Source organism: Urocampus carinirostris, chromosome 13 (genome assembly GCF_059441175.1).
Source record: "Urocampus carinirostris isolate Australia breed hairy pipefish chromosome 13, RoL_Ucar_1.0, whole genome shotgun sequence".
In the NCBI taxonomy this organism is placed as follows: Eukaryota; Metazoa; Chordata; class Actinopteri; order Syngnathiformes; family Syngnathidae; genus Urocampus; species Urocampus carinirostris.
Genome location: NC_142361.1, coordinates 40,889,057 through 40,914,911, shown reverse-complemented (window position 1 = coordinate 40,914,911; position 25,855 = coordinate 40,889,057). Strand labels below are relative to the sequence as shown.

Below are 25,855 nucleotides of genomic sequence, written 5' to 3'. Positions count from 1 at the left end.
AACACAGGGTCCTTTTTCATGAGTTTTAAATTAACACTGGCTATTTTTCTCATACAAATTACTGTGGGGTCTCCAAGCTTTTTCAACGTGAGAACAACTTTGTGTTACCAATTAGCACTAATGGCACCCAGTTTGAAAATAATTTCTAAAATATCAACTTAGCTAGATGGCTTGTTGAATAGCTAAAGAGGTAAAACACTAAAAGGGAGCTAAATATGTAAAAAGCTAGCTAAATAGCTTGCTAAATAGCTAAAAAGGCAGGAAGATAGCTAGCTACAATGCTAAAAATGTAACCAGATCTTTCAAAACCTACATATACATACATACACATTATATATATATATATATATATATATATATATATATATATATATATATATATGGGGCGGCAGTATCTCAGGAGGTAGAGCGCTCGTCTTGGGATCAAGAGATCGCAGTCCAAATCCCGGCGACTCTGTGTTACATGTGGAAGTGTCCTTGGGTAAGACACTGAACCCCCAATAAGCAGGTTTGCGCCTTACATGGCTGCACAGCCGCTATTGGGAAATGTGAAGCACATTGTTAAGCGCTTTGGGAAGTCTTCATTGACTTGAAAAGCGCTATAGAAATGCAGATCATTTCAGATCATTTTTATTTCATTTCATATGACATATGTATATTATATATATTTATGTACAATATATGCATCCATCCATCCATCCCCCCAACATACACACACACACACACACAATATTAGTATAAAATATAGCATTAGAATTTCTGTTCTATATTTCAGCAATGCGACTAAAGGCAGCTGCAGTGGCTGTCCAGGTTGCGAGAGGGTCCGCCGCCTTCACCGTGAGGCTGCTCCACCCAATCCCAAGACGCATGACTCAAACCGTCCATTCAAAGAGACGCGGGGACTTCCCAATTCCTCCAATGACGTACCGGGAGACTGCATTGCCTCATGCGACACTGAGCTCATAACATGACTTCAACAAAACCATTTCAGACACAACTTTTTCTATCGGTGCGTTGGAGTACATACAGTATGGAAAAATAGTATAGAATCAAGAAGAAAAAAAAAATCAGATGACTATCCCAGATCGCAGTGACTAAAGACTTAGCGAACTGTATACACCCGGTGCAGCTGAAAACATCACAAAGCTGGAGTTGGTTGCAGCTGCTGCCATATGGGTAAATACAGGAGTCTTGGAGCCAGACCCAGCAGGCTCAAGGACAACTTCTCCCAACAAGCTGTCAGGACTCTGAACTCTCTCCCTGCCATACCCACGACCACCCCTCTGCAAATCAATGCAAAACTGCGCTATTTATATTGCACCTTGTTTTATTTTAAAACCTCAATATTTTTATATGCATACTTTTTCCTTTTTCTTACCCGACTACTATTTTTTATTTGTAATTTGTGTTATTTATTGCATGTTTGCAGATTGGAAATATGAAATTAAAATGAGAGAACGAGAGAGAGAAAACAAGAGTAAAAATGACAGAGAAAACGAGAAGAGAAAAAAAGAAAAAGGAAAGAAAAATAGAAAAGGAAAGAGTGAAAAAGACTGAAAATGAATGAAAGAGCAATGTTTAGAGAGAGAGAAATAGAGGGAGTGTCAGAAAGAGAGTGAGTCAGAAAGAGCGAAAGATAGAGTTAAAAACTGAGAAAGTAACATAGCTCTTGTTGCTTTGCAAGGGGTGCCTGGATTTGTCAACATCAAGGAGACATTTCAAAAGACAGCAGTTTTTTTCTCACGGGGCCAAATTAAAAACCTTGGCCGCAGGTTTGACACCTGTGTGATAGCCCTTTGCGCTCATTTGAAACATGTAGATTCAAAAAGATTGACTCCTGTTATAAACACAATGCAAAGCACAAGAAAATCATTTGCAAGCGAGTTAAAACGTGCCCCCGCTTACAGAAAATAATAGTAGTACAGCGAATGCGAACCTATCGCTCGTCGTGAGAGCTTGAAGAATCGGATCCAAATATCCCGAGGCGGAATAGCCGTCACGCGGGATTGCAGGGGTTCCGTGCGGCACCGCTGGCACGCAACGCTTACCTTTCCCTACCGCACCTATAGCGCCACGAGACCGGGATGTCGCAACAAAGCTTGGAATAAAATAAATAAATGACACGCTCAACTTAATACACATACTTGTGGTCGGGCCAGGCTGTTTCCGACCTCTTAACAGTGAGCGTGATCCAATCGGATCAAATGTATTTGTTTAGCACATGTCAGGCAAAAAAGTGCCGTATATAAGCATTCAGGGTACAGAAGAAAATAAAATACTCTTCCAGCCCAAACAACCCAAAACACATTATTCACACAGTGGTTAAAATACAATAAAAAAAAGAAAAGAAACAGTGATAGAAATAAAATATGATGCAAGGCACAGACTAGCCATGTGAGGAAAGGGACCCTAGGGAGACTTATCCACACTGATATGTATGGAAGCAGATGGCCTCGGCCATTGAAGCACACCCTCCAATGAGGTAACAGGGAAAGATGAAAATACAAAGAAAAACCACTGCAGAACAAAACAAAGGTGTAAAAGAAAAAGGTCAAGTATGATCAGTGTTAGGTAAGTTACTTAAAAAATATGATTCGTTACAGTTACCTTGTTTGAAATGTAATTGTAGTGTAACTTTTTGAATTACTTTTAAAAATGAAGTTACTTTTGGATGACTTTAAGGTTTGAACTGCACATCCCGGACGACGAAATCAAATACCGACTTGTTTACACGTTCCTGTGACACATTGAACCCTGACGTGATCCTTGCTTGCTTCGAGGTGGGTTGAGTTGCTGCTGTGGTAGAACTGCCTGCCAGGTCATCTTCCACGGTATCAGATGAACTAAATGTGCTCTTCAGAAGAACGCTTGAATACTTCCTCTGAAAAGAGAGAGAAATAATATTACTATCATAAATTATTATGCTAAGCTTCATATCCACTTTATTACAAAATACGCTGAAAAGTAGCACGAATGTAAAAATGCAAATGAAAAATTATTTTCCAAAACGCTATATATCCATTTTGATTGTTTTGAGAAAAATGACAATTATTTACCCAGACCAACATATTTTGCAAGTATTTAATTGATATTTTTAAAAATCATTTTTGGTTCAGTCTGAACACTATCAGGAATAATTGACTAATGAAACTACAACAGTGTTAATCAGTCAGTTTAGGCTCCTACCTTCTCAGGGCATCTACTACCACCAATTCAATTTCATATTGGAGATAACTAAATTCAATTGACTTATAAAATGACTCAAGAAGGTTATTCATGGCCTGACAATACAATTTTGTAAATCTTTCCATCTATCTAGATGTTAGCTAGGTAGAGACAGTGAATATTAGCAATCTTACCTGAAGGTATTTTTTCAAGTTGGAGGTGGAGTCCTTCGACGCTGACAAGATGTGAACTTTTGGCAGGCGCGATTTGCACTGCACAATGATTCTCGAAGAGGAGTTTAGACTTCAGCTTTCACCCAGTAAATGCATTTTTCTCCACGCTTGTTCTTCTGCTAGCACTGCCAGGAAAGCAGCAATCGTCGCGACTGTCTTCATGATGTAAAAGCGCGTAGTGTCAAAAATAAAATAATGACGACGAAAAGCCAAAAACATACAAGCCACAGCAATATAAACTGAAAAATGAATAAAACAGTAATTAAATGAATAAAAGGGGCCAAAGACGGCGCAACCTCGCACAAATTGGAATCCTGTTAATTAATGTAACTGTAGTCTGAATACTTTGTTTTTGCCTGTACTGTAACGGATCACAGTTACTTTTATTTAGTATCCTTTTACCGTAACGCCGTTACATGTCATCCGTTACTCCCCAACCCTGAGTATGATACAGTAAAAGAAGAAATGTTAAAGCGGTCAAAACTCAAGAAAATGATCAATATTAAAAAGGTGGTCTTGAGCCTCCTCTTAAAGGTCCCTGCAGACCTGATGTCCATAGGCAGACGGTTCCCTAGGTGAGGACCAAAGTGGTTGAATGCTGTTCCACTAGAGGTTTTGGTCCTCACCCAAGGAACAGTCAACAGGCCGCTGCCAGAGGACCTCAGGAGCCGCGAGGGCTGATATCATAAAAGCAAATCAGACAGTTATGATGGCCCAAAAGCATTAAAACATCACAAAACTCGTAAAACAGAACCCTTCAAATTGATCCTAAAACGCACAGGGAGCCGAGACGTCACAAAGACGATTATTCTCGTAGGAGGAGCCACTTTGCAGCGTTACAATATTTGCCTGCGGGGATAAATATGAACTTGTGGGTAAATATGAACTTGTTCTATCTGTTCAAATAAACAGGGCCGTAGATTTTGCTTGCAATAACAGGCATCAGCTGTGTCAACACTCCCCTTACTGCCGAGCGACTCCTCCACTGGGAAACTGGAGGAGGAAGAACATCCATTTGGAGAGTCCGGGCCCGGCCAGAGCGGCCAATGGATTTTTGGGATGGCTCCAGTACACCCGCACGGCAAAAATTGCTTGAAAAGACGCTGAGGTTTTATGGTAAAAAGTTGAATTTAAAAACATGCCTTTTTCATGACATTGAAAAGATGTCATTTTAGAGACTCAATTTGAAACCTTGCAGTTATAGATAAGGCAAACACGTGCCCGGCAAAAACGGATTGAAAAGATATTCAATGGGCAAGCTTAGGTTCGTCAAAAAGACGACTTGTAAATGGTGAGAGAGGAAAAAAACAATTTTTCAAAAGATTGCAAAAAAAAACCCAAAAAACATTGTTTTGAGGACTAGATTAGAAGGTTAGATAAGGTGAACACATATTCAGCAAAAACGGTTGAAAAGATGTCAATAGAAGCCTTGGTTGAGTCATTTTTGGTTAAAATTTGAAAAAGCTAGTTTTCAAGACTTCTAAAAAACGTCTTCTCGGTGGCTAAATTTGTACACTTAAGTTTTGGACTAGATAGTGCCTACCCTGAATAGGCTAAAGACAACCCAGTTTTAGACTTGTTTTTAGAAAAAGACGTCAAGATTTAGTTAAAAGTTTAAATTTGACAAGACATCATTTTGGGGGCTAAATTTGGACAACTTTAGATAAATGACAAAGTCAAAGACTCTAAAGACATCTGCATTTGGTTAAAAATCAGAAGATTCATTTGGAGCACATTCAATTCGATAGACACGACTATTCCTAGGATACATTTGATGCAACTCAATTTAAAATGTTTATTTTTGAATAGTTCATGTCAAAAACAGACAAGATTCAGATCTATTCTCGTACTAAATCACGTTGAAAACAGAGCGATTGAAGCCCAAAATTAGAGGTCCAAATGACACATTTTTGGAGCTAAACTTGCTTAACTAATCAAACGCAGATCTTCTCTGCACATTCTAATCGTATGTTTACACAATCTGTATGAAAATACTGTATCTGCAGAAATTTATAACGTTTTTTTGGGCTACCAGTGGATACATACAAGTCGATGTTAAATAATTGTTAATATTATTATTATTATATTTATTTAAAATCAATCAGATTCATACGCCCATCAAAAGAACGTTTTTATTGTTCACTTTTATGAATAGAATAAAGTCGCTAAAAAAACATGACTGGCGGAATACAGAGTTGAAGAAAATGGGATAAGAGTGATACGGAAGATTGGAAATACTGCGTTTAAAACTACGGTTAACTTTGTTGTTATTCTTGCTATTATTGTATCATAACTGTTATTATAAATATTATTTTTATGGTTGTTATTATCATTGGTGTCGCAGTGATATTTGGTGACCAGTGGCATGATGTCGTTGAGGGATGGGTACTACGATGATTAGTGTATAAAATAAGTGACTATTATTATTTGAATTATTGATATCTGACCTATGTAATGTGTGTATCTGTGAGATTGGGATGTATTTAGACATTAAGAGGAGGGGTAGGGAAAAGAAGCATCGGCTTCTGACTACCCCTTTTTCGAACATGTTATGTGACATTATTTTGTTGTTGGTTTTTGTCCTGTTTTTATTTTAATGTTCGAAATGAAGTTTTCATTCATTCGTCTTGCTGCTCGCACATACTTTGTGCTATTTTGAGATGTTCCTATTGATGGGCTATGATCTTTTGGGCCAATAGGCTGCTATAAACTGATATGAATTCTGTTTCAACGATGCACACAAATCTTCAATCCGTCACACGATTTACAAACACGAAAATGGCACCATAGGTGTTGGGTAATAATTGCGTTCAATAGGCTACAGAAGACAATATTAAAATTCAAGCATTATTAAGGATTTTAAGCACCGGTACTGACCGTGCATTGTTTATACTGGCCCAGCTGTTATCCAGCCTCGCCTTTGTTCAGCCGTCTGTTGGCCCCCCTCTCCATAACATAATACTCCGGCTATGTTTCGAAAGAGCAGTAAAAGGAGCAGGAGCAGTTATCGCTTCCTTTGGATTGAGCAACTACAACAACGTTAGATACCGTCCGTAAACGTCGACTTTGTGCTCCCGTACTGCCACTAAGTGAAAGTTTCTCAAATGGTTTACAATTCTTTACATCGTCGCACTTAGTTTAGCGTTCATGTTATTCATCATCATCCATCTATTTGTAAATCTTTCCATCTATCTAGATGTTAGCTAGGTAGAGACAGCCGGCTGTTTATCGTCACTCGAGTCCAACTTTCTAGCCTGCTAGCTCTGCATTAATCTGTCAGTCTATTTTGTAGTTTGTTTCTCTGTTGAAATAGCTAGCTGTTATCTGTGTAGCTAATTACCTACATAAGTTGTTTTAATCATTTAACTTCAACTGTCAATACGTCTGTATGTCTGGTTATGTAGTTAGTTATGCATTTGTCAGTTAAGTTGACCAGTTGGATGGCTTTTCTTCTGTAAATCTGTCCATATTTACAGATGGATGTGAGCTAGGAAGCTACAGACATCTTTTTTTTCCCAGTTGAGGCTAGCTAACTGGCACAGTAGCATGCATCTATCTGGCGATCTAGCTAGCTATCTTTCACTCGGTTTGTCAAAATAGCAGGCTGTTAGCCAATTAGCTTGCCGTTTTTAGATGTCCATTCATGTCTGCAACTTACTTGTGCTCACTAGTCCCATTCAGGTCTTTTTAACTAATGCAATGTGCCAAAAAGAAGTGGTATGTTGTATGTAGCAAATATTTGGTGAGATCAAGGCTAGCAATATTTATTCGTCCGTCCATTTATGTGCTTCCTCCTACACAAATAATATAAGTAACCAAATACACTATATCTTTATCCCTTCCCCAAAACAGTTTTTGTAACGGTGATAAGGAGTTCCTGTTTTGATTTTTAAGCATGCAGGTGAAGTTTTACCTTCAAGTGCATTGTTGAACTTGGCAGCCAGCATGAGGGACTTTTAAACACTCCTGGTGGTCCTCTCAGAACCATGTGAACCTCTCACCGTTTACTATATTGAATTGAATGGGCTTTCTTGTCCTTGATAACAATATAACCAACATTGTTTGCAACCAGATTACACAAAAGTGGTACTTTAGGAGAAACATGTGATAAGACTTTTAAAAGAAAAAAAAAAAGAATAAAGATTAGAAATGACATTAGCATAAATATGCAATAACTACAAGGCGGTGCTTGTCATGTTGCATCAGAAAGATATTAGCAACAACAATGTTCAAAATGATAAAGGAAAAAAAAATACAAACGTGATTTTTTTTGTTATACTGAAGTGGAATATTAATTTCAGTTTGGTGTGCTTTTTTCTTAAACACTCAGCTTACCTTGAGCTAAAACTCAGCCAATACTAAGACAATGCTCGCCAACACTATGCCAATGCTTAGCTAACAATAAGCCAACGCTGAACAAACACTCTGCTAATGCTAAGCTAACACATAGACAATACTCATCCAATGTATGGCTAATGCTCAGCTAACACTTAACCAACAGCTCAACCAAAGCTGAGCAAAGACTCAACTAATGTTCAGCTAACACTCAGCCTATGTTAGGGTAATGCTCAGTCAGTGTTAAGCTAACACTAATGCTTAGCTAACACTAAGCCAGCGCTCAGCTAATGTTAGGCTATTGTACAGCTAACGCTAGGATATCACTCAGCCAACACTTAGCCAAAGCTAAGCGAACACTCAGCTAATGCTCAGGTAACAATTGGTCAATCTTAAGCTCACGCTCACGCTCAGCCAGTGGTAAGGTAATGCTCAGCTAACAATAAGCCAACGCTCAGACAATACGGGGGTGACGTTCATCTATGGCCAAGAATACACTTAGCCAACACTAATTTAACGGTAAATAGTGCTCAGTCACTGCTTAGTCAACAGGATCAGCCGACAATGAGCTAAAGCTAAGCTAACACTAAGCCACCGTTAAGTAAAGCTCAGCTAAATTCAAGCCAAGGCTCAACCAATGGTAATCTAACGTTCAGGTAACACTCAGCCAAAGGCTCAACCAATGCTTTGCCAAAGTTAAACCAACATCCAACGTAAGCTAACACTCTCCTCACACTCAGACAACTCTCATCTAATGTTCAGATAAAGCTAAAATAACTCTCAGCTGAAGCGCAACTGACACTAAGCTGACCCTCCGTTAACACTCATCCACTGATGAAATAACCGCAAGCTAACGCTCGGCTAATAGAAAAGGATGGTCCTTATTGTCATTGACTGGAAAGTACAGTACATTGTTCATTAATAAGATTAGACGTGGCACTCAAGAAGAATCATGTAGTGTAGACTTCAAAGAGAAATATAAAAAAATAATATTTGTACAGATAGTCAATATTTACAAGGTAGTGTTTGTAGACTGGCAAAAGTTGCAAGTAAATCATGAAATAATGCAAAATATGTAGAGTCTTGTGTCTCTGGGGAGCGTTTATAGCGCGACACACAAATGGCGCGAACAAGGCCGACCTCGACAGCGTGGTGGCCAGACGGAGACTTTTTGTTTTGTTTCCGTCATCAAAGCTATTGGGTTAGCGCTCTCCAGCCATCACTCGCTAGCTGAAATTTGACCAGGGGCAGCCGAGGGGGGCCGGGGGGCTCGGCCGGGGGTCACTGGGCCATTCTTGTGCTGCACAAAAGAGCGCTTGAAGGGCCCGGGCTTGCGGGCGACAATGGCCCTTAGATCGCTGGAGCGTTATGATTACTGGTTAACGTCAATGCGCTCGCTATTAATTGAGACGGACTCCATGTGAACTTTTTGGGGGTTGCCGTGGAAACCAGCTAGTAATGTGCTCTCAAAGTGACTAAATGTTCATGGTGCCTTGCATTGATAACGTTTTTTTTTTTTTTGCAAGGAAGTCATGACTAAGATGGAGGCTTGCTAACGAGCAAGTGCTAGTTTTCAAAGCGTCTTGCTAGCATGTTGTCGTTTAACTAGCATCCTATAATGAACCTGCACAAAACTTGAAAATTTGCACTAAAGAATGCAACAATTCTGAAATGAAACTGTCGATTTCATATAAATTCTAAATGACCATATTTTATGGACTATAAAGCACATCAAAAAAAGAAAAAAAAAGAAAAGAAATAAATAAACATTTGCCAGAAATCACAAAGTGCGCCTTGATCCAGTGTGCCTTGTAGACTGGAACAAATGTATGCAACACAAAAATTCTCTGGTCTTCAAAATACTTCCCTTTTGTTAGTCTCTTCATTCACAAAAAATAACTTTGTCAGGGCAACTTCAATGTGGATAATAGTGCCAGATTGCAACACAGACGTGTCTTTTAGTATTGTTGTCACCGGCGGTTGCCATAGTACCAGACCAAATTGCATTTGCTTGTTATCGTTCCTTGAGATTTCAAGGGAACTCCGGAGACTGGACAATGACGCTAATGACGCCGAAAGGAAACTGTTACATTTTTGATAGATTACTTCACCAACTGTTTAATTTGGATGCAGAAATCTAGGTCTTGATTTGTGGGTGTAAGAGTTGAAATATAATGAGTATGTTGTAAATATTGAATGAAATACTTCATACCTCTTGTTTTGTTCCTGCTATGTATTATATGAATAAGGTTGTAAAAACATGGACTTATTTTCTTTTTAGTACCTTGTATAAAAATAGATAAAAAAAGTGGCACTGTATTTAAGGCAGCAATGATTGATATTTGGCTGAAAAGGAGCGGCTCGTAGCACATAATTTCCAGTACGTTAAGAAATCTTTCCATTTTAGCACGTTTCCATATCTTACAGTTGACTGATCCCTGGACCGCATGGGTCGTCGGGGCACCAATGAGGACGCAACTCTGGGCAGCTTTCTCCACTGTTGACGGTCCCCTGGCCTATTCTTGGGTCGTGGCGAAGTTGGCACCAGTCTATTCCTTAATTTTGTGGCCCCAGTTTTTCTTCTGCCCCCTTGGACAGTTCCCTGGAGAATGATCTTGGTCAGTCCTGATGATTTTGTGACGCGACCACACAACTGAAGTTTCTGTCAGCCAGAGTTGAAAACAGTTCTTAGTAGGGTCCAATGTGCCCTCGGATTGTGTTGCGCACCGTTTGGTTTGTCACATGGACCAAGTCGCTGATACCTAAAAGTTTCCTGACGCAGCGCATCTCACAAGCGTAGAGGAAGATGGAAGTCACCAGCGCTTGCATGACTCTGATCTTTGATTTCACAGCTAAGTTCTTGTCCCTCCAGATGGGTTGAAGTCTGGTTTGAGCTATCCTGGCCATGATTTCTGTTCCTGACCCCTCCTGATGAGACAGCTCCAGGATATCTAAATTCGGTTACAGGTTCTAGCTCATTGTAGTTGATGGTGATAGGTCTCCTTATCTACAGCTACAATGTGTCACCTAGTTCAGGGCATATTGTGGAAAAAAGTGCCAGATTGCAACACAGATGTGTCATTTTGTATTGTTGTCAAGGTGGCTGTTGCAGTAAATAGACCAAATTGCATTCTGTTTTCACCATGAAACAGGCAGAAGAAAGTTGTTCAAATTTGGAGCATCAAATGAATGCAATACTACAATAATTCCCTTGTGTAAGTTACCAAATTAACTCAAGTATCCAATTTTTAATTTTCAATAACTACACAAGAAAAATAAGTGGCACTCCGCCTCTAATGGGAGTTTCCAAATAGACATTTTCTAAAATAATGACAAGCTACCTTACGTGGAGGTATGCATGACACCCACTTTTGCACAAACGCTATACTATTTGTCACGCTGCGTGGAAAATATTGACAGATTTATGACTAAACATTGCCACCTTTTAAGCTCCTTGCCGGGACCACAGGTAAAAAAAAACATGAAACACTTCAGTTTGATATAAACCGTTTTTTCGATGAAACAGCAATATATGTCAATGAAAACAGAATATAGTTATTCCTCGCTGTAACGGGGTTTAAGTTTCACAGTTTCGCTACTTCACAGATTTGCGTGGTGCATTGTTTATTTGCATTCTGGTTAGCTGAACCAAAGGTGTCAAAAGATGCGGCCAGTGGGCTGGATCTCGCACGCCAGCAGATTCCATGTGGCCTGCGAGACAACAGTGAGAGAAGCGCGAGAGAAAAACGAGCTGTTGTTTTAAATAGGTCCACTTGATGCGACCAAAGCCAGGCGCCACTCTGAACACAACTGTAGCTGAATTTCCATCTTTCTCCCTCTTTTTGTCCATCTGTTTCTTTCTTTTTTTGCCCTCTTTCATGTTTTTATTTCTCTTTCTATTAATTTTTTCCTGTTTTTTCTATAGCCTTTTTTTTTTCTTTCTCCATTTATCTCTCTCTCATTCTTTCTACCTCTCTTGTATCCCTTTTTATCTCTATCCGTCTATTTCCCTTATTTTCCTCTTTTCCCTCTTTCAGTCTCTTTTTTCACTGTCCTTTTGCATTTCTCTTTCTGTTGGATGTTAAAGAAAGTGTAATAAATTATTGGAAGAGGGTGTCATTATTAGGTTCGAGGGACATATTTGTGTTAAAATGAAGTAAATGCATTTGCCAAACTGCCAAGTATTGAAAACTGGGTCTCAGAAAGTTTATAGAAGGATTTTGAAAAATAATATCCTCCTACCATTTAAGAGTGTCATTATTAGCTTGAAAGCGCTTAGACAATGTGATCACTCGGAAAATAGTAGTAGTAATTGAAAATCAGTAACTTTATCGTACGAATTGAACATAGATATAAAATTTAAATATTTATACCAATCAACAGATTTAGTGATTAAAACTGTTAAGAGTGATGGACAACTGAAAGATCCTTAAGCACTTGTGAAAATGATATTCCTCTAGCTCAGGGGTGAGCAAACTATGACCCCCGGGCCACATACCGCCTGTCAAGCATTTTAACCTGGCACGGCAAATGAAAATAATAGAAACGGTAAGGAAATTAGAGAAAATAAAAAATACACCATATGCAAATGTGTTAATTTGGAACCACTCTTGTCCTCAGTGTCCCCTAACATTCAAATTATTTTACTTGCTATTCTTCTCATGGAACAGAACCCACACTATAAACCATGGATTACCATAGAGGAAATGCACAATTTAAAAAAAAAAATTAAAAATGCAATTGACATTGAATATACACAATGCAGCATAAAACATTTTGAGAAACCAATATTAGTTAGAAGAACAGCTTTGTGGTACTTTTTGTTCAGAGGAGGGACCATGGGCCATAGTTTGCCCAACATATGGATAAAAAAAAAATAACAATTCTATTTTGGACAAAATCAAGCTTATAACCAAATTAAGCAAAAAACATATATATATATATATATATATATAATATATATATATATATATATATACTGTATTTAACAACACAATTTACTGGCATGTAAAACCAAGTTAGATAACTGAAACTAATGCAGTGTGTAAATAGGTTATGGGTGTAGATAAGAGTGGAATACTTTGGGAAAATTGTTCTAATCGCGTGCAAACAACGCATAGTTTTAAAGAAAACATTTCGACATCCTGAGAAAAGTCGCTTTTAGCTCAAACTTTTCTTTCCTGCCAACATTTACGACAAAATCTCATTAATCACTCGGACGGCAAGACTGGAGTTATTATTACCAACGTTCAGTCGTGATTTATGTGGTTTGCTCCGGCACAATCAGGATTATGGAAAAGGAAGCCTGCCATTTGTAGAAATAGCAACAAATATATGACAAGTAAATAAATCATGAGATGAATAAATGCCGTAATAAGTAAATATATGCCGTAAATACAATTTATTCGTATATTCATGCATTTTACCATGTATTTTATTATGTATTTTGTCATTTAATTTGTCATGCATTTTTTTCAGTCGTGTGTTTTGGTGTGTATTTTGTGTATCAATGTGCGTTTTGTCATCTGTTATTCATTTCGTCACTTATTCCGTGGTAAGTTTGGTCATGGATTTTGTCACGTACGAGGTCGCATATATATTCATTGTGTACGTTGTAGAGTATATTGTTGTGTATATCGATGTGTTTATCGTTGCGTATACTGACATTTATTTGAAGTGTATATCGTGGCGTATATTGTCGTTTAAATTGTCATTTATTCCTTGTGCCTATCGTTGTGCATATCCTTGAACGTTGTGTCTCGCATTTTGTCAGAACAAACAAGATTTTCATCAATTGGTGAAAGACAGGGAAACAAGACTTAAGTAGCTGATTTCTTAATCAGCGATCATGTCATGATTACTGATGCGGGGCACCTGAGTCTGCTCTGTTGGCTGCTGATCTCTTTTTAAACCCCCGTCTTCCTGTCAACAATTGTCAGTTCGTCTGCAAACCTCAGCCCCACGCTAGGCAAGCACTTTTTGACTCATGACGCAATCCTGTCCCGATTCCCGGCACCGACCTCTTATTCTGAACCCGATTACGTTTCAGCTCCTCCGCCCCGGCCATCGACCTGTTCTTCCCCCGCTCTCGACACTGCCTTCGCTCGCCACGGAAGTGCTACTTCCGCGTTCCGAGCGATCTGCTACCCGTGACCGACGATCACCGCATCGTGGGTGCAAGCCCTTTCCTCCTTCTAAATAAAGCTGAGTAAAAAGAACGCAAGTGGGTCCCGTCTCCGTTTCTGGTCTCTGACAGTTCAACCAAAAGTTGAAAAGCTCGGGCAACTGGCCTGCCTCCTCTCACTTGAATAACATTTTGTTGTGACAAAATACACCACCAAAAAAAAACAAATACTGAAATACAAAAATGACTGAGTAAATGATAAAATGCATAAATGAATAGTTGTATTCATGTCATATACTTAAGTATTGTAATTTATTTACACATTCATCTTTTACACGGCATATTTTTGTAGTTATTTATTCCTACATTCTATGTACGGCAGCATCACTCCTCCATAGAGGATAGAAACAAACTCATTAGTTTAGCATTAACCGGTTGGTGACACGCTCTGGTGAAGCTGAATCACAGATCGGATGGTTTTTTTGGTTCCTAAATGACTATTTGCCGGATAGTCTGCAACTAGGCGAGACAAACTTAACATTTTCCGGGCTGATGATTAAACTGCTCGGGCATGTTGACTCAGTAAATGTTTCGAAAAATTTGCCAGTTTGTTGCTATGTAACAGTTAACGTTGCGGTCACATTACGGCGAGGATGCGAGTGATCATTTGTTTTATTGCATTACAAATAACACGGCTCAACATCGTGACTGCTTGTGAAATTCAATGACAGTCAACAGAAGCAGAAACTATTCCAAATGTACTTTTTGGCAGACAGGCCAAATTTATTGAATGTTGAACATATTTTTTGGACTATAAACTGTGTTTGTATATAAACCGCATCTACTCTAATATATATATTTTTTTAATTTATACGGTAGATCCGGGGATACCGCAACCCTGCCTTGTGACGTCTTACCTTTTCATTAAGAAAATTTTTTTCTGCCCCTCCTTTTGGGATTTTCCCCACTATACAAATCATTTTGCGGGCGCAAAACTTCCAAAATTTGAACTTAGTGGTGTTGGTGCATATGAAAAATTAAGTCTTTAAACGATTAATTGTGTAACATTTGACCACTGGATGGCTCTCTATTGCCTAATGTGTAGAAAAAGCATTGTCAAATGAGCACAGCGTAGCAGCAAGATACCAGACAAACATGGCGGCGACTCCCAGGTATGGATTCCGCTATGGATAAGAAATACAAATTTCGCCACCTATGAATTTTTATAAATATTAGCATTGGTACAATAGTTCATGTCATTTAGCTTAATAGTTTAATCGATGTTTTTTAACTGAATGAAGATTTTCTGTACCACTAGGAGGCACTAAACACTACACACTGTCACCTTTAAGATATATGTGTTATTTGTGACGTCATATCAAATACTGGTCTGCTATTGGTTCGTATAACAGCATCATTAGTATGCTATGATGCAATTGACTTAACTCCCTCCGTGATTTCACTTAGTTTACTTCAAACTCTTGCAAAAATGTCCCAGGACCTTAAATGATGCTAAAGGGAGATGCAAAATATGGTAACCATGGAAACAAAGCTTCCGAATTTTAAGATATATGAAAAAGGCACGCAAAAGGCATCCATTGCCAAGTTGCATGGTGGTAATCAATTGACAATTGGAACAATTATTAAGAACTGACCTGACTCATGTATTTTGTCATATATTTGGGCACGTATTCTCATGCAGATTTCCCCATTTATTTCATCGAGCATGTCATTTATTGCGGTACTTATTTCAAAGCGTATTTATTGGTAGCGTATTTTTGGGTCGCGTATTCTTTGGCGTGCATTTCCTGTCGTGCATCAAAACAAAATACTATTCAAATGGTTGTTCCGCATAGTAGCCGATTCCTTCATAACTGATCAAACGATAGGTGAAAAGCTCAGCCTCATTTGAAGAAAGAATTCTTGTGAATAAATACATACATCCCTTCCCAAAAGCAGTTTTGTGGAATCGCTATAGCAACCAGGTACATTTTAAGGAGGAAATCCTGTAGTCAGTGGGATCCAAAAGCTTTTCATCAAAGAGATAGTAACCTCCTCTTAGCCCGCGGTTAGCGATTTGCGCTAGGCAATTACGCAGGTCAGTCAACAGGTCAGAAAAACGGAAACACGCTTGGAAGCTAACGGCGCGTTCCATCAATCAGTAACCGTGAGAGGTTTCGCCACTGCACTTTACTGCTTTTTATGAGCGAGTCACAGGAGCTCACAAACGCCTCGAGAATTGCCTTTCCTTTAAAAACAAAGGCTTTAAAGCAACAGCGCTGTCAATAACTAAAAGCAGTGCTTCCTGTGGCTGAACTTTCAGACATAAATTGTGGGTATGAAGGGACTATCCTGACAGATGTAGATATGTTTTCATGAAAAAATACCATATGATTAAACATCAATAAATCAGGTATCACCCAAATATATGTACACATACAATATCCCCATGTCACCAGAAGGTTGGCAGTAGCCCTTCTGCCACCATCCTCATTTCCGACAGGGCGACTGTAAATTTAAAAAAAAAAAGGAAAGTTAACTAATAGCCGCCGCTTCCAAGAGAATTTTCTTCACCAAAATCAGAAACAACTGCGCTTCCAGAATTCCTAACGGGAGTGCGCAGGTTAATGCGCATTGGAGCTCGAGTCAAGAAAACGCAAAATGTTAACGTGTGTCAAGCGAAGCAAAATACCACCAGTAAGTCCTCCTTCATTTTGCTCCAGTTTGACTGTTATCATTTCTGTGAGCACGCATTGTTTTTTCGTCCCTTTATTATCGCTGTCTTTGCGACGGCTATTTTAGTTGAGTTTTGCATTTCGCAAATTTTTAAACTCGGCCCGGTCACATGACCGGACTTCCACGCTGCGGTGATTCATGGGTATCGCAGGTGTTTTATTTTAATATTTGTGGGGAGTTAGTATAGTGAATGTTGCTTAGAAATATATATCATTCCATTGCTTTATTGTTTTTTTTTTGGAAAGAAAATGATGTTTATTATACTGTAGGTTTAAAACCCACCGGAAAGAATGACTGAATGCTGTTGGTGGATCCAATAAAGGAAATGAATCCTACAGCAAGTGTTGTAACACAGATTTGACTGTGGGATGAGCCAAAAAGACCAACACCGCGAGTCAAATGAAAAAGATGCGAGCTAGAAGGTCGCGGCGCTGATCGCCAAGTAGCTTTCTCTGGGGGTAATGTTATTAAAGACTGGGTCATAAAAATGGTTGAGCAAATGTGATTGTCCCTCACACATTTGCAGCTAACCAAATCTGGCTCTCTGTCTGAAAAGTTAGGACACCCTTGATGTAGTTTATTATGCCGTGCATTTCTTTTTTCTCCTTTAAAATCTTAAGTATGACAAGTTAACCCTGGTGTGCCATGTCTATTCTTGTTGCACACAATGTTTCACAACTCTGATATCAATGACGATAAAGACAATTGAAAGAAATTTGTGTATTCTGTAAATTATTTCGATATTTGTTCTGTTGTCAAATGTGTTATTTTTTGATTCCGTTATTCATTGTGTTGTGAATTTCGTCGAGTATTCATTATGTCTTGTATTCATTGGGCCGCGTCTTCTTTTGGTCGCGTTTCGATTTGGTCGTGTATGTATCTGGCCTTAAATTGGTCACATAGTCAGTCGAGTATTTAGTGAGGTATTGCCACAACAAACTTATTTAAATAAAATGGACGGATCAAACTGGCTGAGCTGTTACCTATTGGTTGATCGGTGCAGCAGCTGATTTATTCATCATAGATCAACCAATAGGTGAAAATCTCAGGCAACTGGGCAGTCTCCTCATTTGAATCCAATTGTCTCATCTCATCTCATTAGCTGCACCGCTTACCCTCAGTAGGGGGGTCCTGGAGCCCATCCCAGCAATCATCGGGCAGTGGGCAGGGGGACACCCTGAACTGGTTGCCAGCCAGTCGCAGGGCACATTGGGACAGACAACTCACTCGCTCAGTCACACCTAGGGACAATTTGGACCGGCCGATTCACCTGAAATGCATGTCTTTGGAATGTGGGAGGAAACCGGAGTGCCAGGAGGAAACCCACGCAAGCACGGGGAGAACATACAAACTCCGCAGAGTAAGGCCGGGAGCTGGATTTGAACCCACGCAGGAGGTTCCCACGACCTCAGAACTGTGCCGCACACGCGCTAATTACTGTGCCGCCATGCTGCCCTGAATCCAATTGTGTTGTGATCAAATACCCTATAGAAATACATGATAAACTAAAGACTAATATAAATCAATGACAAAATACACAACAAAATACCGAAATAAATAAAATAAAAAAACTTGAATGTGTACATAAATTGCATTTATGTCATATATTTAGGTATTTAATTTTTTTGTGTTCATTGATTTATATGGCATTTATTAATAAGCATTTAATTATTAATTTATGACCACATATGGTGGATCGGTCCTTCATAATCAAAAGAATGGCCTTTTTTGAAAAAAAAAATGAAAAAAAAACCTTGCTAACATTTTTAAAGCATCGGTGCTGTCAATAACTAAAGGTGGCGTTTCCTGTGGTTGAACTTCAAGACCAAAGCTGTGAGTTCCTGGTTGGCCTCTGGAGCTGATCCGCATCTCAGGTTACAGGCCTCATTGAAACGCCCCGTCTCTGTAATCAGGGTTAATTGGAGACGTTACGAACCCTGGGGGAAGATCTTACGTTTTTTTTCCCTAGACGTCAGAAGGCAGATTTGAGGGAATGTTATGACTTCTTGACCTGCCCGGAGGGGTTTTCGTCTCGAGGATGATGCTGGTGGAAATCAATAGGTACGTTCGCATGCAGGCAGCTAGCTAGCTTACCTCTCTTTGTCTCAATATCCAAATTACACTCATCTTGTCACACTAGGTTGTTGTCAGAAGCAACGACATTGGCACCAAATATTGACGTTACTGGCACCAAAAAGACATTTTACTTATTCAATGCCTTTATGGTTATCAAAATCATCGTCACTGACTCGTTCAATTACATCGAGTAGTTTTCATGCAGGCAGTAATCAGATTGGAAAAGGAATATCAGCAGTATTACGATGATGTTAACCTTCACAATAATCTGATGAAGGTCTTTGTCTGACCGCACAGAAAAATAACCACCGTGAATTTAACACTCGTAGATAAGAACTGTAAGTTCACTAAGGTAATAGTAAAAGAGTACTCCAAGTTTTCATCTAACACCATTACTGAATAAACTAGCAATAACCAGCTTAATATGTACACTATAACGGAGTACGCTTACAATAACCAGTGTTAATGTATACACTATAACAGAGTACGCTTATCACAAAAAGTGTTAAATCAACACTTAAAGAGTAAACTTATAACACTACCCGAGGGAAAATATAGTCCTTTTCTACGCGTGTTAAAGTCACACTGGTTATTTTATTGTGTAGGGTTTTTTTTTCAATTCCAATCATTTGGTTAGTGTGTCTTTTCATTGCCCGTTTTTTCACTCATGTACAGTATACGCATCAGTTTCCCTCATTCAGATATATTGATTCGACAAAGAAATAAGAAAACATGTCAATGTTTATACAGTCTTAGATTTGGTTACGAAAGAGGGCCTCAAGCACCCCAGCGACCCTACAGATGGATGTATGGTTACGAAAGACAGGCTTTAATTCTTTATCATTAATCAACACTCCTCCTTCCGAGTCCTCACAAATAAAATATGAAATTTGCGGTTTGCTTCAGACTGGGTTTTGCAAATAAAGTGTATTAGTTGGGCTCAGGCTGGGTCGGGCTTTAATACCTGCAGGCCTGGCTCGGGTCAGACTGGAATTTTTTAGGCCCGGTTTTACCTCTGCCTTTCCAATCAGATTATGACCTACATCTAAATGTAGTCAATGTGTAAAAACAAGCTCTATTTCCTAATTCCATTCAAGTAGCCGAGCAGTGTTTTGTGAGCCTCGGTGGAAAGCAGAGTTTCACCTCGGAGGCCACGGTGCTAATCTCCTGCAGCCTTAATGTGATTATGGTAATGATCACACAAATGACCCCTGGGCTTTGGGTGTGGGGGGCTTTAGATCGGCAGTTCCTCTCACAAGCCGACCTTATTGGGGGTTTTAGGCCACGCCAGACTGATCCCATCCCGGTGGCCCTCTCCCTGTCCTTGTGTCCGGGAAGAGTAGCATGAATGAGCAAATGCATTCCGGCCGCCCACAAAAGAGCCCGACAACTGCCGGAGAGATGGATATCTTTTGTTGTCCGACACTCAATGCCGTATTCCGATCCAATTAGCTCAGCCTTTCGCAATCCGGCCCGTCGCCATAACGGGCCACGGGACGGTCTGAGTTCCAAACCTCCACAAGATTTTACAGGGTGCTAAAATAATCCTTACAGTGAGTCAAGGTTCGTTCATATTTTCCTTAGCCAAATTCAAGCACTTTTAAGGACTTTCAGAGTCAATTTTCCTATTTCGCCTGTACCATCCAGTGTGAACCACGTACTATGCAGAGCCAATAATATATTTATTTCATGTATTTCAAAGTCCAACTCAGAGTCAATAAATTATTTTATTCATGGCCCCACATATTCAGCAATGTGGTACCGTGAGTAAAAATAGTGTAATGATGAGATCAAATTGAATGCCTTTTCCTATGTCATCTACATTAGTGTTCTAGTGGTTTTTATTTGGCACTCTCACGTGGTGATAATTTAGTTTTCGCTAGGTGGAGTTGAGCAGTCAGGTGAGTTTTCCGGTAACGTATAGATAGAACTGAGATCCAGAAATACACTTGATGCCATTTTTTGATTAGAACACAGCGATGTAGATAATCAATCCAGTAACGATCGTCTGTGACTGAAGCTAACAACTCCTCAAACTCCAAAGAGTCCAACAGAACCAAGGGTGGAACGAGGCTAAGCTCTTCAACCGTGTCAAATCTATCATGGCTGCCAGCCTTCAAAGATTTTTTTACGCTGGCGACATGCTTATACTGTATACCATTTTTTTCCATGACGCGTCTCAAAATGGCTTCCAAACGGACCCGCATTTTGCTTTTCTCTAGGGTCAATAAAACACGGCGATAGAAAACAGAGAACCCGTTTGGAGATGGAAGAGGAATTTACTTGTTGAAATATGTTTTCACATCCAATCATCTCAGTGTTGAGTGAGCTGATGTTATTTTTGGGGAAGTGTGCGGATCCAAAGCCACAATGAACAACATCCATCATAAAAAATAGGCCAAAACATTAGCACCACCTTTCATCCTTGTGCAGAGTACAACTGCTTGTTGAACCTTCTTAAAAAAATGGTTACTGTATTCTCTGGGCAAAAAAAGGTATATGCATAGAAAATCTATTGCTCAATGGGTATTCATTTTGCTCCTAAAACTGAATGAGGAGATTCCTCAACAAAAGTTCATAGTTCAGCCCAAGCCTACAACAGTCAGGGTTCGTACACCCCTTCATGGCCAAATTCAAGCACTTTTTAAAGACCTTCAAAGCCACATTTCCAATCTCTCCAGTACCTTTAAAAGAAAAAAATCTGGTCTGAATCATGTATTCTGTGAGCCACAAATACCTGTGCCATTTTTCACATGCAATTTTTACTTTGATGTGTGCATCCATCAAGACATACGATTTATAATACTTTGGTAAATTGTGAATACATTTCTTTTTTGTGACAAATCTAAACCCATTTAAGTGTTGGGGAAAATGACAGTAATAGAAGTTTTTCCCATTACAAAATACCACTGGGAAACGCTACATTCATTTTTTGCATGGCCCATAATAAATGTTCAGAATTGATTATTTTATTTATTATTATTTTTGCACTAAAACACATTTCAAAAAGCCCTGTTTAGGTGTAGCATGCATCTGTCCCATAAGGGTGATGGTGCTTCATAGGATAATGCCATACTAACTAATGTCGGCTGCAGTTAATCACAAGGTACAAGGAAATGCAATGGCAAAGCAAAGCCAATAAAGAGCAGTGTAACCATTTTTAAACAGACTTGTTGACAAACATATCAACAATTTAGAGCATTTACGAGCAATTAGCCCAAAATTCAAGCAGTTTTCAATCCATAAAAGCAAAACATTAAAATTCAAGCATTTTCAAGGATTTCAAGCATCTGTACAAACCCTGAACAGTTGCCGACACTTCACATTGCTTGCGGGAAAATACAAGCATCATTGATATTTAAGTTTGGTATGGTTGGTCGATTGCATCCCTTAACCACACGGGTTGTAGGGGCACCATTTCCTGTAGTGTGTTTTGGGCAAATACAGCCCATCCCTCTCCAAGCCACCATATGTTTCCGCCCGGTATCAAACCGGGGAACTTTCGCATAATAGTCACATGTTCTAACCACTGAACAACGGAAAGTTTGGTATACAAAAATAAAAATGCTGATGATTTTTTTCCCGAAATACCAGTTCTCATTTAAAATTTTACATTTCAAGCATTGTTGATGAATATTTTAGTTTAGTTTAGTTAAAATAAAAAACAAAGTAAATATGAGCTTTACTGGCAAATGTAGTGACCTTGTCCCATAAAAAGCTATGCTAGTCTGAGGAAAAAAAATCGTAACAGAGAACATTAGTAGCTAGAGAAAACCATGTTTTCATAATTTATTAAGCATGTACTTTATGAGTACAGAGTAGGACAAAACAATTAAATATCAAATATCAAATGACTGATGTCCAACTATGTACATAAATTAAAGCATTTGAAAAAACATATAATGTAAAAATGTATTTTATACTGTAAGGGAAATATCCAAAGGTTTGTAAGGCCATGGAAGTTGACCAGTATGCTTACCTTAGGCTGGACGTGACTTGAGCTAGTAGAATGGAGTAGGAGGTAGATGCAGAAGGTGAGGACACTGTGGATTCAAATGAAATCTGATCTTAAAACTTGTACTTGCAAAGATTGTTATGCCTTTATACGATTTTTTTGCTTAAAATTCTTCCTTATTCTTAATATTGTTTTTGACCGTCCATTGTTACTGCTATGCATCTTAGCAAAGGTCTCATTTTATGTGCCTTCTTCGTATTTCTTGAATATAGCAGGCTCCTTTTACATGGTTATGTTTCTGCTTCTCGCTCTCTAGCATCACTGCAAGTCTTGGGATGAACAGCCAATACAACACAGTACAAAAACTAGTTTTGTTATGCCGACGTGCAAAGTCTTTACGAAGCATACGAGATTAAAAACTAAAAAGACATTGTGGGAAGGAGTTCAGCCAATGGACTGTGTACTTCCATGATGCAGTGACACAAACCAAGAACAGACTAGAATCTTCTATGACCTCAACCAAATGAAGACATGTATCTTAGAAATGTCACTCGTCGTACGCTCCAACACTGTAAAGTTAAAATTTTGTAACATTTTTGGGCACGCAAAATCATCTGATCGTTGACGCAGTTATATTTGGAAAAATTGTGTAATGAGGGGCCGAAAAAAAATTTTGTTCAACATCGTAAATTATAAACATTGTAAGGCGGCGTCAACAAATCCCAGGAGTCTATTGGATTGTGTTTCACTAAATGTGTTTCACTATATATATATATATATATATATATATATATATATATATATATATTTATATATAAATACATACATTTAAACAATGACACTTTACATTTTATACAAAATAAAACCATTTCAAAGAGACATTTTGGAATGAAAAAGATCAAATTAAGAAGGTGTTTAAATCATTTCAGTTATGGAATTCAGGAATTTACTCCAAGGCAACTGATAACAAAATTATTCTTAATTTCTTGGAAAATCCTTCACACAGTCCTTGGCATTGTTGGGGATTTATTCGACGATACAAGCCATGATTTGGGTTACAAAACTGTGTGAGCACCAACCAGAAGAATAAAATATAATACCCTTCCGTTGCCTGAAAAAAATAAAAATAAAGAGTGATATCAACTTTGCTTTGGCCTAAAAAAAAAAAAAATCATCAAAACCCAATAAAAAATCACCTACTGCTACCTTATTTTAGCCGGAAAAAAAAACAGTAGACACATTAGCAAGAAAAACAATATACAAATTAAAAAACAATTAATGATGTTCAGAAATAGCCTTCTTTAAGTCTAACTAAAATGTGAAAAACTAATAGCAGTTAGTGGCCGACTTCCTCTAGCCTAGTTTTTAATAGAGCAAAAGCCATCTTGCTTTGGCCTAAAAAGAAATCTAAAATAAAATTGAGCAATAGCCACCTTAAAGCCTAAACATTATAAAATATACCTTCTGTTACCCCCAAAAGAAAAAAAATGAATAAAATTCAGTGGCTACCCTCCTTTAGCAAAAATAAATAAATAATAAGTATGGAAAATACCTATTATAATAACGTTTATCTTGTGTAATGCAAATGGGGAAAATGTCATTTATTCTGGATTCATTACTAGTCACCTTAAATATTGTAAGTCTAATCGTTGAATATTGCTGACCATGGCAAAAAAATGAATTATCATAAAAAATATTAAAGCAGCCCCGTGATCTTACTGGTGGTAAGCGGCATGGATAATTGATGGATGGATGTTTGGACAATATTCTCATTTTCAAAGATGGCAATTCAATGTTGTAACAAGTAATACAGAAAAGAAAAATCCCATATTTTTTTAAGTATTTTTGAAGATATCAATATCAGCATATTAAAACAAATGGCTGGTTCTAACAATAATATTTTGCATTGTTTGGAAAAGAAACCACACAAATTTAATGGTCAGCGTGGAGAGCTTCCAAAATCAGGTTTTACTGTTTGTTTATCAAATAATCCGCCACTATTAAGGTGGCTGCTCAAATCCATAAAACTGTGATTTTAAATCCATCAATATCACCATTAATTTCAATAATTGTATTTGAATTCAAGCCATGAGGACGACGAAATGTTCGGGGCTATAATGTCACACTTAGAGTTGTTTGTTGTTAATTGTGATATCATTTTCATTAGATCAGGTTTTTTTTTTTAATATTCATAGTTTATATTATAGATCCAAAGAAATATCGATATTAAATTATACAACAAAGATGACCTTTGTTCTTCGAAAACTTTGATCTTTTTCAATTGTATTCCAATACGAACCCGGAAACCGCACTTGCTTAATTGCTAACAATCAAGTGAGGCAGAGCTAGCTAGCTATCCAGATAGCTTAGCACTGCTCGAAAACGTTTCAACTTGCTCTATTAAATTGACGTTTTTACCACCACATTATCGAAGTAAAACCATTAGAACGTAAGAATAAACGTACTTGGTGTGCCTTTGAAGAGTTGTAGACAGTTCTTTTTGTTGTAACGTCTTCGTGGGTGTGTGTTAAATTGCTACTTTTGACTTAACTTTACTTGAAAAGTTCTACTTCCGGTTCCGAAGGGCGGGACCTTTTCACGAATATGTCAAACATTTTTTACACACATCCATTACTGTTTATCACGCGAGCACTTTTTTACTTTTTTCGGATTTTTTTTTTACAATTGCTTCAAGTACATTTTATGGTTTTGTAGTTTATACAATGGAAACGCAACCTTGCCAGAAAAGCGGGAAACCGATAAGAGGGGCCTCCTTATGAATAGGTGTTGTTTTGTTTTGTTTTTTTACACCCAGCCATTTACTTTACTACTTTTATTACTTGTGTACTTTTTCACTTTTTTGTAAATATTGTAACTTTAACTTTTAGTACATTTTGTGAAAGGCCCCGCCCACTTTTGACTGTTTATGTAAAACATATCTGTGAACCAAGGCGTATACTCCTCGTGAATAAATAGAATATTTTGTTTTTCTTTTCAAGACTTATCACTAAACTTTATGACTTGAAAACTTTTTCTGTTTTTCTGAAATATTATAGCACTAACTATGAGTGCATTTTTGTGGTTTTGTGATGGTTTCAAAAACCCTGAGCAAAGTAGATGGGTGGGACCACCTCATGAATATGGAGAAATAATATATAAATACATATACATCCATCCATCCATTATCTGCACCGCTTATCCTCAGTAGGGTCGCAGGGGTGATGGAGCCCA

At 38.3% G+C, this 25,855-nt stretch overlaps 1 long non-coding RNA gene across 1 annotated transcript; it reads right to left on the bottom strand.

Moving 5' to 3' along the window:
* Positions 1-626: 626 nt before the first annotated feature.
* On the bottom strand, positions 627-25,191 carry LOC148354563 (uncharacterized). The gene is made up of 4 exons (XR_015852531.1): positions 25,090-25,191; positions 22,649-22,712; positions 3,360-3,554; positions 627-2,881 (listed from the first exon to the last, which is right to left on the bottom strand). It is a non-coding gene; the product is annotated as an uncharacterized LOC148354563 (long non-coding RNA).
* Positions 25,192-25,855: the final 664 nt, after the last annotated feature.